The sequence below is a fragment of the Gossypium hirsutum genome, chromosome D08, assembly GCF_007990345.1.
Source record: "Gossypium hirsutum isolate 1008001.06 chromosome D08, Gossypium_hirsutum_v2.1, whole genome shotgun sequence".
NCBI lineage: Eukaryota > Viridiplantae > Streptophyta > Magnoliopsida > Malvales > Malvaceae > Gossypium > Gossypium hirsutum.
The window spans coordinates 44,173,260-44,188,218 of NC_053444.1; the positions used below are offsets into that span (position 1 = coordinate 44,173,260).

General features: G+C 31.2%; 1 long non-coding RNA gene across 1 annotated transcript; it reads right to left on the reverse strand.

Moving 5' to 3' along the window:
* Positions 1-3,526: 3,526 nt before the first annotated feature.
* On the reverse strand, positions 3,527-4,107 carry LOC121219796 (uncharacterized). Its single transcript, XR_005916690.1, has 3 exons — positions 3,962-4,107; positions 3,766-3,868; positions 3,527-3,647 (listed from the first exon to the last, which is right to left on the reverse strand). It is a non-coding gene; the product is annotated as an uncharacterized lncRNA (long non-coding RNA).
* Between the last annotated feature and the right edge of the window lie 10,852 nt (positions 4,108-14,959).

Here is a 14,959-nt window from a genome sequence, read left to right on the forward strand (position 1 = left end):
CTTCGGGACATCCTCGTTACTGAGTGCTGCATTTGCCACTCCTTTCCCCACAGTTGCTCGACACAAGGCTAGCTCTCATTCGAGCTCCTTTATTCTTGTGCTCAAAGCCCTCGTCGTGGCCATTGTTTCCTCATTCAAGGCCATCATTATGGCCTCGAGAGCATCATTCCTTTCTGACAGCTTATCTCTGTGTGAATTAAACAACTCGTTTACCTTGTCCATGGTTGAATCAAGAGACATCTTTACATAGTCTCTGGACTGCTCCTTCCAGTTTGCTATGCGATCCTCGACCCCATCGAGTGCCTCCTTTACATCCTCCATGGATCCCTCGAGTTTACCCATACGTTCCTCTACTGTCAATAATGTCTCCCTCAAAGACTTCCTCACCCACCTTTGTTCGAACTCTTCTTTTGACAACCCAACGGTGCCTTTGAACCTACAACTCGAATATTACTTGGTTCAAACCTTGGCTCAGATACCACTTATCACGGGGCTAGACCTTTCGTCTCGCAATCCGTGCGGCCTTAGGCGATCCGTGTGGCCTTAGGCGATCCGTTCGTCCAAACTCGCCCAAGTCAGCCTTAACTTAAGTGAGGAGTTCTAAAGGCACCAAATTGAAAAGCGGAAGCGATTGTGCCAAAAGAAGAACAACAAAGAACAACAGAAAGAACGCTCGTAAAGTGTTTGAGTAAATGCTCTCTATTTCTCTTATTCACAAAGAATAATGAAACAATGAATGGAGTGAGTCCAAATGAGGGGGAGGCTCTCTATTTATAGTTGAGCTCCCCCAAAACTGACGGTCAAGGTACATTTACATCGACGAATGAGATTTAACCATATCCATTAATTTTAGGGATTTATAAGATAAGCCTTATCAAATCTAATCTAATCTTTACAAGATATGATTCGCTCTATCTTCTAAGATTAGTTACCATATTAGCCTAAGTTGCCATCTCTTCATTATCGGGTCAACTAGGCTTCAATCTGACAGACTTGTCCAATAGCTCTTTGAATCGGGCCAGTTCTCATAGACCAAATGATCCCCTTCTAAGCAATATACCTCCATTGGATGCATTTGGTGCGATGGTCACGGGCTTTGCACAGCGGCCCGTGACACAAGAACCTACCTCTGAGTAGTGACTGCAAAATTAAGATAAGAGTGCCACTAGTTTAGCATGGCAACATGTGAAAACAAAAGGATTTTCATAGAGAAAAACCATATGTATGTATTAACATCAATCATCAAAACATGTGATCACACAACAGTCCAGAAGTGATTTATAAAAGCTAATTCCATCACTGGCATACTTTTAATATTTTACTTTCAGGTATAAATTTAGTGCATGACTATCCACCGAAACACTATTAGAATAAGGGAAATTTAAAAAAACACTATTAGAATACCTATTTTCTTATTCTGTCAGGTAATTAAAGCATAATACAGGTTTCTTTTTCTTTATTTCATAGGAAAATAAATGGATAACGTGGGCAAACAAACTGTGATTAAAACTAAACTCATCAGATAAGAATGCATTTTAGGGGTAGAAAGTAGGTCTAATTTTATATAGGATATTGATATATAATGGAGTTATTCCTAACAGAAGAAGTTCAACAAAAGAAAATACTAATATGTACAATCTATATCAATTATGAACTAGTAATAGTTTATGAATTAGTGTCAGTTATTGGCTGAGCATCTTAAAAAAGATATATATTCTATGTGACACCAACACCATACAAGCAACAATGAATAGGCAATAAAAGAAGTGGAAATTATGATAATATATATCCAAGAGGAGTAGCGAGTAGGATTTAATATTTAAGGATATGGTTCAGATCATTAGGTAGCTAAGATATAGGTCTATGCAATATATATTCCAAATGAAATCAAGCAAGGAAATCGTGAACTAACAATGAAGCAATAGTTTACTTACCACACCAAGAGAAAGGTAATGATGTAGCAAATTGTATTCAGTAGCCCATAAGACAACACCCCAGAAATTCCATATTGTCTCGATTCTTCAGCACACTAAGATAGCAAAACAAATACAAAAAAAAATGTAGTGGGTGGACAATTTATCAAACAATTTAGTATGAAGAATAACGAATCCAAAACAAACAACATAAAAATCAAATAAATCAACTGCTAATACCATCGTTGAATCAACTTTAGTTTCAGTGTATTGATAGCTACAACTGCTTTCTCCAGCTCCAGCCTTGGCAAATTTTTTAGTCATTGATCGAGCTTTTTGGTCAAAGGCTTGTCTATTATATTTGTATTCCCTACTCTGTAGATTCACCAACATATCAAAAGAAAAGGGAAAACATAGAAAAGAAAAGAAAAGAAATTTATCTTGAGAGAAATTCTACTTACTGCTTCACACATTAGGCCATTATCAGGATTTGGTTCGCTGAGCAATAGCCTTATACTTGTAAGCACTGTTGAAATGTTCAATGATGGTTGCCATGCCCCCTGTTTAGATGAGGACCATACTCTTCATGTCATTTATCATATATCATATATCATATATTAGATACTTTAAAGAAACAAAACTTTCATTTTAGAAGTGAAATAGAAGAGAAATCAACAAGGCAAACAAGGCTTTTGAAATAATAGTTTCACTGTTTCTTCAAATATAGTAAAAGCATACAAAGGAAATTATGCAAGATAAATACTTTGTATCACTACAATTTTCTTGGGGACTAAAACAAAACTAACCTTGGGAGGAAGATTGATAATGTCAAGGCAAATTCGACCTCCATTATCGATGTTCGGGTGAATAATTGGCATCGTAAAAGTCACAATCGGAGGCTGAAGCGGATACCTTTAAGGCGAAAAAAAGCCTTCCTTTTAATAAAAGAAAATTCGAAAGAAAAATTGAAATTCATTGTGCAACTTAGATGCACTGTCAAGATATTACTTTGACTACTTGCTTTGTGATTCCTCAAAGCAAAAAGAAAATTACAAAAGAACTCAAATTTCAAGTTCCTTTTGTTTTTATTGTTCAACACACAGCATTCAAAAAATCCTAAGTATACAGGAGACAAAGATAAACAATAAAGATTCAAGATCTAATAATCAAACAAACAAACAAAAAAAATTAAATCCAACCAAAATTACGAACCCGAAGCGTCCTTGAAGCTTTAGTTAAAACCAAAGGACCCCCTTGGTGATGCGAGCTAACTCCTCCAGCCACCGCCGCAAGCGAAGAAGACGAAAGACAATCTACTACCGCACGACACAATAGCTCCGGTGGCTTCTTAAGTGACGAAGATCTAAGCCTTGGCACTCCACTGCCTGCTCCTAACTGAAGCCTCGAACCCCCGGGCTCTGACTTGGACTGAAAGTTGTAGCCATCGGACTTAGGTTGCACTTCGAATGCACGTACAACCCATGAGAGAGGATTCCACATAAAGCCCAAAAACTTCAAGAATTTGCTATCCTGGATGGTAAAAAGGCCTAAATCAGAACTCAGAAAACAGAAGGCATAGAAAAGTTAAAGGAATTGTAAAGATAAAGACAGTACCTTTTTCTCTTCAAGCTTGTTGTGTCCAAAAATGGTCAGCCTTTCTTCAGCAGCCTCAGTAGTGAGACCTTCTCTGCTACATCTCAGATTCTCAAAAACTTCTTCAATGGGTATATTTTCCTGTTAAAAAAAAAAGACAATAACTCATAATATGAACGTAAAAAAAAAACACTAGTGAACATGAAACATATCATAGTTCACAAGCAAAATCCATCAAAGTTTGGTCAGATCTATTTACCAAATCCACAATTTCTTTAAATATAGCCTCCAAGACTTCATTTTTATCCCCCATTTTCTCTTGCTCTTAACTCAAGACTCCTAAAAAGATGAACTTTACCTCGCTGCAAAAAATAAGGGAAAGAAAAGAAGACATTACACAACTACCAAGAAAAGGAAAAAAAGAAAAAGAAAAGTTGAAAGAAAAAAAATGATACCCAGTTTTCAAAAGGCTTGATCTTGAATTAGATTACTATTGAGGAACCAAAATGAGAACAGCCCAACAACTCCAAAACAACAACAAACCAGGAAAAAAGAAAAAGACCAAACAGGGAAGAAGAAGAGGAACCGCTTAAAGAAATAGTGGCAGTGTTGTTGTTGATAACTTTTTATACATGATTTTTATATACTATATCCAGTACTGCAGTAAGTAACAGTCCTATCATTTTCTATTAGTTTTTATTCTGAGAGTAAAAAAAAATGAAAATAGAAGAGGGAAAACTGGGGGAAGGGAAAGTGGGAAAAAAAAGGATTTTGAAACGGCGCGGTTTTGAAAAATTCTAATACATAGTTGCGGCATTTATTGCTTATCTTTTGTGGAATTTTTTATAAAAATGCTACAAAAAATCATTTCATTTTCAGCAAAATTGGGTCGTTTTGCTTTGCTAAAAATTATTTATTTTTTCTGCTAAAAATTATTAGTTAAGTGATTTTACAAAATATTTTTTATTACTATTTTTTATAAACTGGATTTTTATAAAAAAAAAAAACAAGTACTTTAAAAATAAATATCTTATTTTAATGAGAACACAAATGATTAAATGGTTGTAATTAATTATTCAGTTAGAATTATTCAATGTAAGCAATCAGTCTCTCACATATCAAATTTCTATTAAAGATTGAGACGTTAATCATGATTTTATATTATTCTTTTCTGATGTAATCTCCATTTTATTAGAGATATTTCTTCCTAACTAAAATATGACTATATTGCTAGATGTTCGATGTGGAATGATTTTAGTTTTTGTATTTCATTTTTTTGTTATAATTTGGTCCTTCCATAATAGATAGTTACCTATCCATATCAATTTGTTACTTTTATTTATTTCTTTATCAATGTTTTCTTTAAATCTAATATTTAAATATATCAAATGGTTTTGATTAAATATTTTTAAATATAAAAGCATTAATTGATTGTATAAAATTTCATCATTTAACAAATCTCAAGTAAACCTTAAATCCTAAACCATTTAATATGTATAAATTCAAAAAACTAATTAATGTAAACCCAAAACCCTAACCCGACCCCTGAATCCCTAAACCCTACATCCATAACTCTTAACCCATAACGTCTAACCCCTAGCCCCTAAACCTTAAATCCCAACCCTTAAACCATAATCCCTAATCCATAATCCCAAAAGCCATACTGATCCCTAAATTAACCTTAAAATAGTAACTCTTAAACCGACCTTAAATCTTAAATTAATCATATACCTTAAACAAAAAACCCTAAACAAATTTATTATTATCTCTTTTACAATTACATAAGAACATATTTAATATATAAATTCAAAAAACTAATTAATCTAAACCCAAAACCCTATCTCGACCCTTAAATCTCTAAACCCTAAATCCCTAACTCTTAACCCCTAACGTTTAACCCCTAAACCTTAAATCGCAGCCCTTAAACCATAATCCCTAAATCCATACTGATCCCTAAATTAACCTTAAAATAGTAACTCCTAAACTGGCCTTAAATCTTAAATTAATCATATACCCTAAACCAAAAACACTAAACTATAGTGATAATTAATTCAATATTTTAAAATTAATACTATCTCTTTTACGATTATATAAGAAATTATTTAATATATAAATTAAAAAATAATCAGTAATTATGTACCCAAAAAACTTTAAAATTATTTTAAAAAATATTATTTTCATTTTTCCTTGTGTTTTATTTCAAATTATTTCTACGTGTCATTATTTTTTTTGAAGATTTTAAATATTCAATTAGAAATAAATTGAATTTTATTTAATTAATATAAATAAACCAATTAAGATAAAATGTTTTTTGCGACGCTTTTTCAAAAACGCTGCTAAAGCCCCGAGCATTAGCGGCAATTTTTCAAAAATGCCATTAAATCCCCTAGCATTAGCGGCGCTTTTTCAAAAACGCCGCTAAATCCCCTAGCATTAGCGGTGCTTTTTTAAAAACGCAGCTAAAGCCCCGAGCATTAGCGGCACTTTTTTAAAAACGCCTCTAAAGCCCCGAGCATGCAATGCTTTTTCAAAAATGCCGCTAAAACCTCGAGCATTAGCGGCGCTTTTTCAAAAACTCCGCTAAAGCCCTAAAAGGTCAGAAAACGACGTCGTTGGGCTTAGGTTTTTTGCGGAGTTTTTTTGAAAAATGTCGCTAATGCTCATTTTTAGCGGCGTTTTTCAAAAAACGCTGTTAATGCTCGATCTTTAGCGGAAATTTCTATAAAGCGCCGCTAATGCTCGATTTTTACTGGCGTTTTTTGTCCAAACGCCGCTAAAAGTGCCACTAAAAACCTGTTCTGCTGTAGTGCTTGATTATAACTTAATTAACATTAATTTATTAACCTAATCTTTAATGAATTTAATTTAATAATTATGAACAATATTAGTGGTAGAAAATATCATCATCAGCTATCTTATGAAATAAAATGATTTATTTACCATTTGGACCTTTAGCTACTTGTCATATAAGTCCTCAAACCTTTTGACAATTAAAACTCTATAGCGATTGGACTTTATAATATAGTCATTGAGCCTCAATTAACAATTAATTTGGAAAAATTACTCGACCAATCTTCCCCATACTTTTATATTATCCTTTTAATATTCATATTTACTATTTATGAAATCAATTTAGAGAAATAGGGTTTTAAAACTGCGTTTTTCGGTACCATTGAAAATCAGGTCGTTACATGAAGCCATGACCAAATGATTTTATAATTAATAGGTGAAATGCTGGAATGCTTTCATGACTAAATGAGTTTATAATTAAAAGGTGAAAAGTTGGAACTTAATTAAATCATTTAAGCCCTAATTATATATGTCCAATCAGTTCTTACGCTAGCTCGTTGAAACTAGAAATGAATTGCATGTATAATTAAATGAGCATAAATAGATAGAAATTATAATGTTAGAGAAATGAGTCGCACTTGCAAATGAATGTGTTTTCTTATTGAGTATAGAAATAACTTGAGAATTAATTTAAGTTTTTCAAATTATTATTTAGTTAAATAGTTGAAGTTCAAAAATGAAATTAAGTTAATTAATCATTGTGAATCTATTGAATATGGAAATTAAATATATTTCCTCATAGAATCTTTTACTATAAAGTTCCATGACTTTAAAGAAATTAGGATCAGAATGAGAAAATTATTTAATTGAAAATTTTGATTGATCTAATTAAATTAATTAATAAATAATATTTATTTTGGGAAATATAAAACCATGTATTGGGTTGAATTAAATTATAAAGTGTTGGATTAAAAGTTTAGGAAGCACATATAATTGGACTCAATACAAGAGAGGCCCAAATGTCCCTCATATTACATATGAGGGGCGAAACCCTAGTATATTTAACTAGGGTGTGTCAGCCCCCTCTTCTAGTTTAAATGGAAGATTGATTTTTCTATTTAATAAATATTAATTGTGTTTTACTAATTCAACCAAGATTCTACTATCTCTCCCTATAAATAGATGGCATTGTAGAATTATTAACACACAATAATAAGTTTCACATAACTTTGAGATATTGTTATTCTACAGAAAGTAGACAGAATATATTTTCTAAGTATAAATTATGTTTTCTAGGAATAACAATTCTGACAGTTAATATTGAGAGAGAATTACTTTCTTACTAAAAGTAATAAATCGTTTTTGGTACTATGTTTGATTCGTGATTATTCGAGCACACACTTGAAGCAATTTGTGGTACGAGAATAGCAAAGAAGGTTGTTTGGTTGAAATCTAGGAACACCTAGGACCCATCTTTGTAACAACCCATTTTTTAGTGGTGTCGGAAATTGTGGTTTTAGGGCCACAAATCTGATGAGTGAGTCCGTAAATATTATTATTTAATATTTACTTATAATAAATTTTGATTGGATAATTTTTGTTATTTGAATGAATAGTTAAGTTTAAGCGATTTGTCCCTAAAGTCAAGTGGTTTTAGAAAATAAAGTTTTCAGACCTCGTTTTTATAAACCAAGCCCATAAATATTTTTATTAAATATTTACAAAGTGATTATATATGAGTTTTGAAATTTGGTTCGGAAATTTTATCGTTTAGATAGTTAATTAAGTAAAAAGGACTAAATCATAAAAGCTACAAAACTTAATCGCTATTGACTTTTAGTGCTTAAAAGGTTAAATTAGTGATTGAGGAGGACTTATATGGAAAATAGGCCATTCTTAATTATTGTGGACGGTAAATGCTTTATTTTTGGTTTAAAATGAATGTTATTATTATTTAAATTTTAAAAGTAATAAAACATAATAATAAAAGTAAAAAGATAAGAAAAATTATCATCATTTTTATTCTCATCTTTTTGAAAACTGAAAAACCCCATGGAAAGAACCTTTAAGGCTTTGGTCTTGTCTTTTTCTTTTGCATGATATGTAGCTTTGATCCATTTCTTGTAATTTTATGTTTTTGAGATCGTTGCAATTAGGTCCAGATAATCCGTATCACCGTTTTTGAAAATGTTAAGGATTTTGGATTTTTCCATTGATGAATCTTTCTTATTTTTTATGTTAAATGATGGATTTGAAGTATTATTTGTTGATTAGGATTAGTTTCAAAAGTAATTTTTTTTTAGTTTTTAGTTAAAGGAGTAATGTGATAAAATATTAAATTGATAGGAAATCCTTGTGAATTGTGAATAATTATGGGATGTAGTTGTACAAGTGAAAATTCGATTAACATGGGAAATTATGAAATTTTGAGAAATTTGGAATTTCGGGTTTAAGGACTAAATTGAGAGAAATGTAAAAGTTTAGGGAAAATGTGTAAATAATGAAAATTTAAGGATCATAAGTATCAAATTGAGTTGGGATGTGTATTTGAATTTGATAAGATTGAATTTAATTAAGGTAGATCAAGATTTAATTTGTATAGAGGATAACCGAGGAAATGGAAAAATTATAGATTAGTCCCTATGAGTTGACCGTTAGCATATATTAGGTAAGTTCATAGTGTATGTGTGTATATGAAAATTTATTTATATTTGTATTAATGCTTTCTAGATAATTGTATTTAATGTGAAATTTGATTATTTACATATAAATTATTAAATGTTGCGATTGAGTACAAATGGTAAATGAATATTCGGAAGTGATGAATTTTGTGGTTTTACAAAATTGAAAGGAATATAAAGGACTTATGGTATGTGTATGAAAATAAGAAGTGCCTATGAATGATTGATTTATCAATATTGTGAATTTAATTATAATGTCAGGTTGAATGTAGTAAACAGTTAGGATACGATTGGCATGCCAATAGGGTTAGTACGCGCGCTTGTACGGGATTGCACTTTGGCACTCTGTATTTGCACTACAGTGCCTCTGTTAGCAATTCGATACTTTCTGGCCTCTTTTGGAGGAAACCCGAGTATCCGAGTCAATTTTTTATAGTTCAACAGGTCATAAAACTTTATGATTAAATGTAAAATCATTCCATGAATTGCAATTATGTATAATGACTTGTTTGGATATATATATGTGAATATGTATGGAAACATGAATAGTTTTTATTTGAGTTATTGTTTATATTGAATTATATGAGATAAATGCTTTGATTAGTATAGTTTGATAATGAATATTAATGTCTTGGTGTAATTATATGTTTCATAAGTCTATAATTATGCTTTCTAGTTATGTTTGTGGTGTGTTTAGAGAATTAAATGGTTATATGAGTATTTTCCAAGTATTCAAGGTTGTTTCATTGGTTCAACGGGTAAATAAAGCATTAAAAGGTATGTGATTACATGAAATGAATTATGATTTTTGAGTAATGATATGGATTATGATGAAATGTGTAATTGAAAGGAAAAGATGGTCTAGTATATATGTATGAGTGGTGAATTTTAATAGTGAAATGTTAGGTATGTATTATACTATGTTTTGATTGAAATTATATATGGTATATTACACCAACTAACCTTATGACGTGGTGTGTATTGGAAAGGAAAGTTGACTTATGACATAAGGAAATTATGCTTGGTTGTTTAACTTAAGTTATGTTTCCTTTATACGAACTTACTAAGCATTAATTGCTTAGATAGTTGTTTTTCTTTGCTTGTAGATCATCAAAAGTGGAATCTCGTTGGAGCACCATCACACTATCAATTTGTCATATTGGTAGTTTTGGTTAACAATTACAAATGGCATGTAATAGGAGTTTGTTTATGCTATTCGACAATGTGATGTGGTTTAAGTTTTTTTGTCTATATGCCTTGGTATTGGTTTTTAAATGTATATATGTAAGTTTAAAACATGAATTTATGACATTTAGTTTGAGTTGATTTGGATGTTAACTTATGGTGACAATAAGGGTACATTGGTTAGAAATTTAAATTAAATGATATGTGTGTTTAGACATTTAATAAGGCTTGAATGTTGATTTGATAACTTGGTTTATTTTGAGTTTATGCTGAGCTTATATGTGTCTTAATGTCCTTAGTTGATGAATTGTAAATGAAAGTGAAAAAATATGGTATGTGACATTTATGTATGCTCATATGGAAGTAGTTAAGATATGGTTAAATGGTATATGTGAAGTATGTTTAAGGAATGAACTTGAAATGTCAAATTGAGTCAAGTTGAGGTGTTAAATTGTGGTATCAATTGTAGGTATTATTGGTTAGACATCTAAGTTAGTTGATTTTGGTATGGTTTTGGTGTGTTTTAAAGTGTTTTGGTCATGTGAAAATTATTGGAATGGTATGGTTTCTTATGCAAGAAAAGGTCAATGCTTTGGCTTGTTTTAAAGTCATTTTGAGAAGCACACGGCTTGGGGCACGGGCTGTCACACGGCTATGTGCCACACACGGCCACCCCACATGGCTATGTGTCATTATTGTTTTTAGTGCAGGTTTCACATGGTTTGAGACACGGCCATGTTTTTCAAGTCAGTATGTAACACGGTCTGGCACACATCCTAAGACATGGCCATGTGACCCAACATCGAATGCACACACAATTTGGCACACGATTTGCGACATGACCTTATGACCCTATTTTGAATACCCACACGGGTGGACACACGAGCTGGGACACAACTGTGTGTCCAAACTTCGAATGTTCACACGGTCTGGGCTGTGTCACACGGCCTGGCCACACGGCCATGTGACCCCTATTTCAAAAGTTTTTAAGTTTTTCCTGAATTTTCTAATTTGTTCCGATTTGATCCCAAACTATTTTTAGGGCCTCGTAGACTCAATAAGTGTATTTTTGCCATGATTAGATTCAATTATTATATGTTAGTATTTAATTTGTATAGTTGTTTCTATTGTGAAGTTAAATGTTTTATTTTGCTCGGTAATATTTCGTAACCCTAATTCGGTAATGGAAACGGGTTATGGGTGCTACAATCTTGCATAAAGCATAGGCATTTTTCAGGAAAAAAGTTTATTGTTATAAATATCAAAAACAGGTTCGATTTTCAAAATTTTAATTTTTCGTTGTGACAGAAAACAATTTTTAAACTTGATTTTTCCAACAGAGAGAAGGTTTACCTTTGAATTACATGTACCATTGAAGTTCGATAGATTGCCTTGAATTTTATTTTCTTCTTCTACTCTCAGGCGCATGGTAAGAGATTTAATGGAAAGTTCTTTTTGTTTGTGGTATTAGACCTTCTCAAATTCTTTACAAGAGTTGGGAATCTGTCGATAATGATAGAGACTTCCATTTTCTTATAAAGAGTTATTCCTTCACGTCGAATATCATGTGCAAGCACTTGGAGATCGAAGGCTTGTTCTATCACAAATTTATTTTCCACTAGTTGAAATCCAAAATAATGGATACATGCACAACTTTGATACCTAACTTCTTTAGCGCCATACTTTTGTTACAATGCCTTTCCAAGTATTCTTCGTTGAAACATATGTTTGATTGCAATAATCATACAAATTTTCAAAAGGACAGTTGAGTAAATAGTTCTACAGTGGTCATGATTTTTCTCCCATTTATTCACATTCTTTTCATGCTCAGCTTTTTCTTCAATAGTCATAGCTTTGGTTTTTTTTTTCTTGGGGCTTTTTTCCACCAAAATGTATAAGACATTCTAAAGTGCTAAGTAGAAAAAGAATCGTTTTCTTCCATCTTTTATAATTTGCACCATGAATGCGAAAAGGTCAATTGAGATCAATGGCTTAAGTAGTTTTGGGCAAGCATTCAACAACATTCTCCGTAAGGGTATTGTCTCAAATTGATAGACAACGTTGCACAATAATTCTTCTTGATAGGAGTATAAGATCAATTTATTATTACCGAAGAATCACAACTTTGATAGTTAAAATAGGGTGACAAAGATTGAGGTGCAGATCAAATTGCTCTCTTGAGACTTAAAATAGGGTGACAAAGATTGAGGTGCAGATCAAATTACTCTCTTGAGACGATACTCGCTCTCTTAGTGATAATAACTAATGTAAATAGGTTACATTGCATGCCATTCTCACTGTACACCCATTGTTTACCTTGTTAACCTACACAAATTTAAAGCAAACTTGAAAAGAAACATTTATTAAACTTTAACTAGCCTGCACAAGCTTAAACCAAGCTTCAAACAAACATTTATTAAACTTTAAATAAATGTATTGAAAACAAAAGTGGGTTAATTAAACATATATTAATAAAAATTTTAAATAAAAAATTTTCATTCCTTTTTATTAAAATACTCTAATATATAATTAAATTAAAATTAATTAATTAATAGATAATTATATCAAATTAAAATTAATATATCATATTATATAGTAAATTGGAGTTTGAGTAAATATGATATATGCTACTTCCTACATTTTTCTTCTTTGGTATAATTATGGTTTTAATTCTTACGATGTATTTAGGAAATTCAAATCAATCAAATTTAGTTTCCACATTTGAACCATTTGGTGGACCTAATCGATGTGTAAAAGATGGGGCAACCAATAATTTTGTTGGAAAAAATTAGGCACATGAAAATGCAAAATCAAAGCCCTAAAACTATGCATATTAAGGTTCCAAATTAAAACGTGGTTTCCCCTTTAAAACATAAGCGTGAATATTAAGAAAAAAAATCGCATCATATTACCTCATGTATACTGATAACGTGAGATGTGGGTTTCCATTGTCGCATAGATCCTACGGCCATTCATCACCAAAACATCTATTAAGTCAGCCACTTGCATTGTTTCATTGATAAGGAAAAATAACCAGTGACCAAGTCGCTTTACAACCTTTCAACACTCGTGCCTAATCTTTGATCTTAAGCTATTAAAAAAGAACCATGCATCTTTTCAGAACTATTGTTTTTTTTTCTTTTTTTCTTTTTTAGAGTTAAATGTGATATTTAACTTTTAAATTATAATAAATAATTAGTTTACTATAATCTGTATATTTTTTCAATGAAGTAATTGTATTTGGCAAAAGTTATACATTTTAATATCCAAAAGGTAACAATATTAATTTTTTAATTTTTAATTTAGGGCTAGGGTTGACTTGATAAAAATTAATTGCTAATATTATTAGGTTTCAATTCTCATAGTTTTGTTAATGAAATAAATTTATGATCAAAATTTATAATGAGATTGTTCAAAAAAATTAGTGTTAATAGAGAATTTATCTTAAATTTGTGTTTAATCTATTAAACACAATTTGATTACTGTGATATTTTTTTTAGCTTTTACCATTGATTTGATGAAAGTTAAATATTTTTGGCCCTCCAACTTTCACAAAAAAAAAGTCATTTTAGCTCTCCATTTAAGTTTTCACCTATTGTAGCCATTGAACTTGCATTTTTTTGTCAAATCACCCCAAATTTGATGGAAGAGTTAGCAGATACATGTTAATATTTAATTAATTTTTTAATATTTAAAATTTTTTTATATTTTAATGATTTTTAAATTGAAAAAATGATATTTTTATAGTTTTTTATTTATTAAAATTTTAAAAAATTAATTAAATGCTAACATGTCATCCATGTGGCAATACATGTGTGTGCCACATCAACAAAGCTAAAAGATGTTAACTTTTCTATCCATTTTAGGGTGATTTCGCCAAGAACACAAGTTTAAAGGTTAAAGAGGGCGAAAATTAAATAGAAAGCTAAAATAATATTTTTTTGTAAAGTTGGAGGGTCAAATAAGTTATTACACATTTAAATAATATACCACTTGCAACATAAGCTCCATCTGCTTGAATTATCAAAGGAAAAGGTAGTTTCTATTAGTGGAGTCATTGTTTGCTGCTACCAATTCATTCCTGTTGGAAAGTATACTACTGCAAAACTAATTCGTTAACATTGATTGGAAAAATAAACCAAGAATTAAATCAAAATTTACTACTCCACGGAAAAAACCACTTCCTTAGAAACGAATTCGCCATAATCGATGTAATCATGTAATGGACGTCATCCCCCAAGGTTAACATAATGCTTCATTATTTGTACACCTGAATAAGGAAGGTGGAACACAATTGGTATTTCTCTTTTTAGAGAAATCACATTAGAATTAATTTCCAAGAAAGTTTGGAAGGGTCATTGTCAGTCCCGCTTAAAACCCAAACTCCTAGACAAAATTTCCTCTAATGTAATTTAGGAAAAAAGACATACTTTTAGAAGGGAATAAAAAACAGGTGAAGAGAAGAAAAGAGTTTTCTGGTTGTTGTATTTTTCTTTGTGTGAAAAATGAGGAAAATAGCTCTCTATTTATACTAGTAATAGAAGGGTAAAGCAGTAAATATGTAAAGGCAAAAGAGTAAAAATCATAGGGTCAGTTGACCCACCATTTACAGACAATAGTAAAACAATATATTCTCTGTAACAGTAAAAATAGGGAGGAAAAATTTCTTTAAAGAAATTATTTTCTTAAAAATAGTATAAGAGTTTTATCAAAAAAGAACTACACGTGGCACGTGTCGAAGACATGTGTTAACATGGACACGGACCCTGTCGGCGATGGCACGCGTGAGTCAGACCT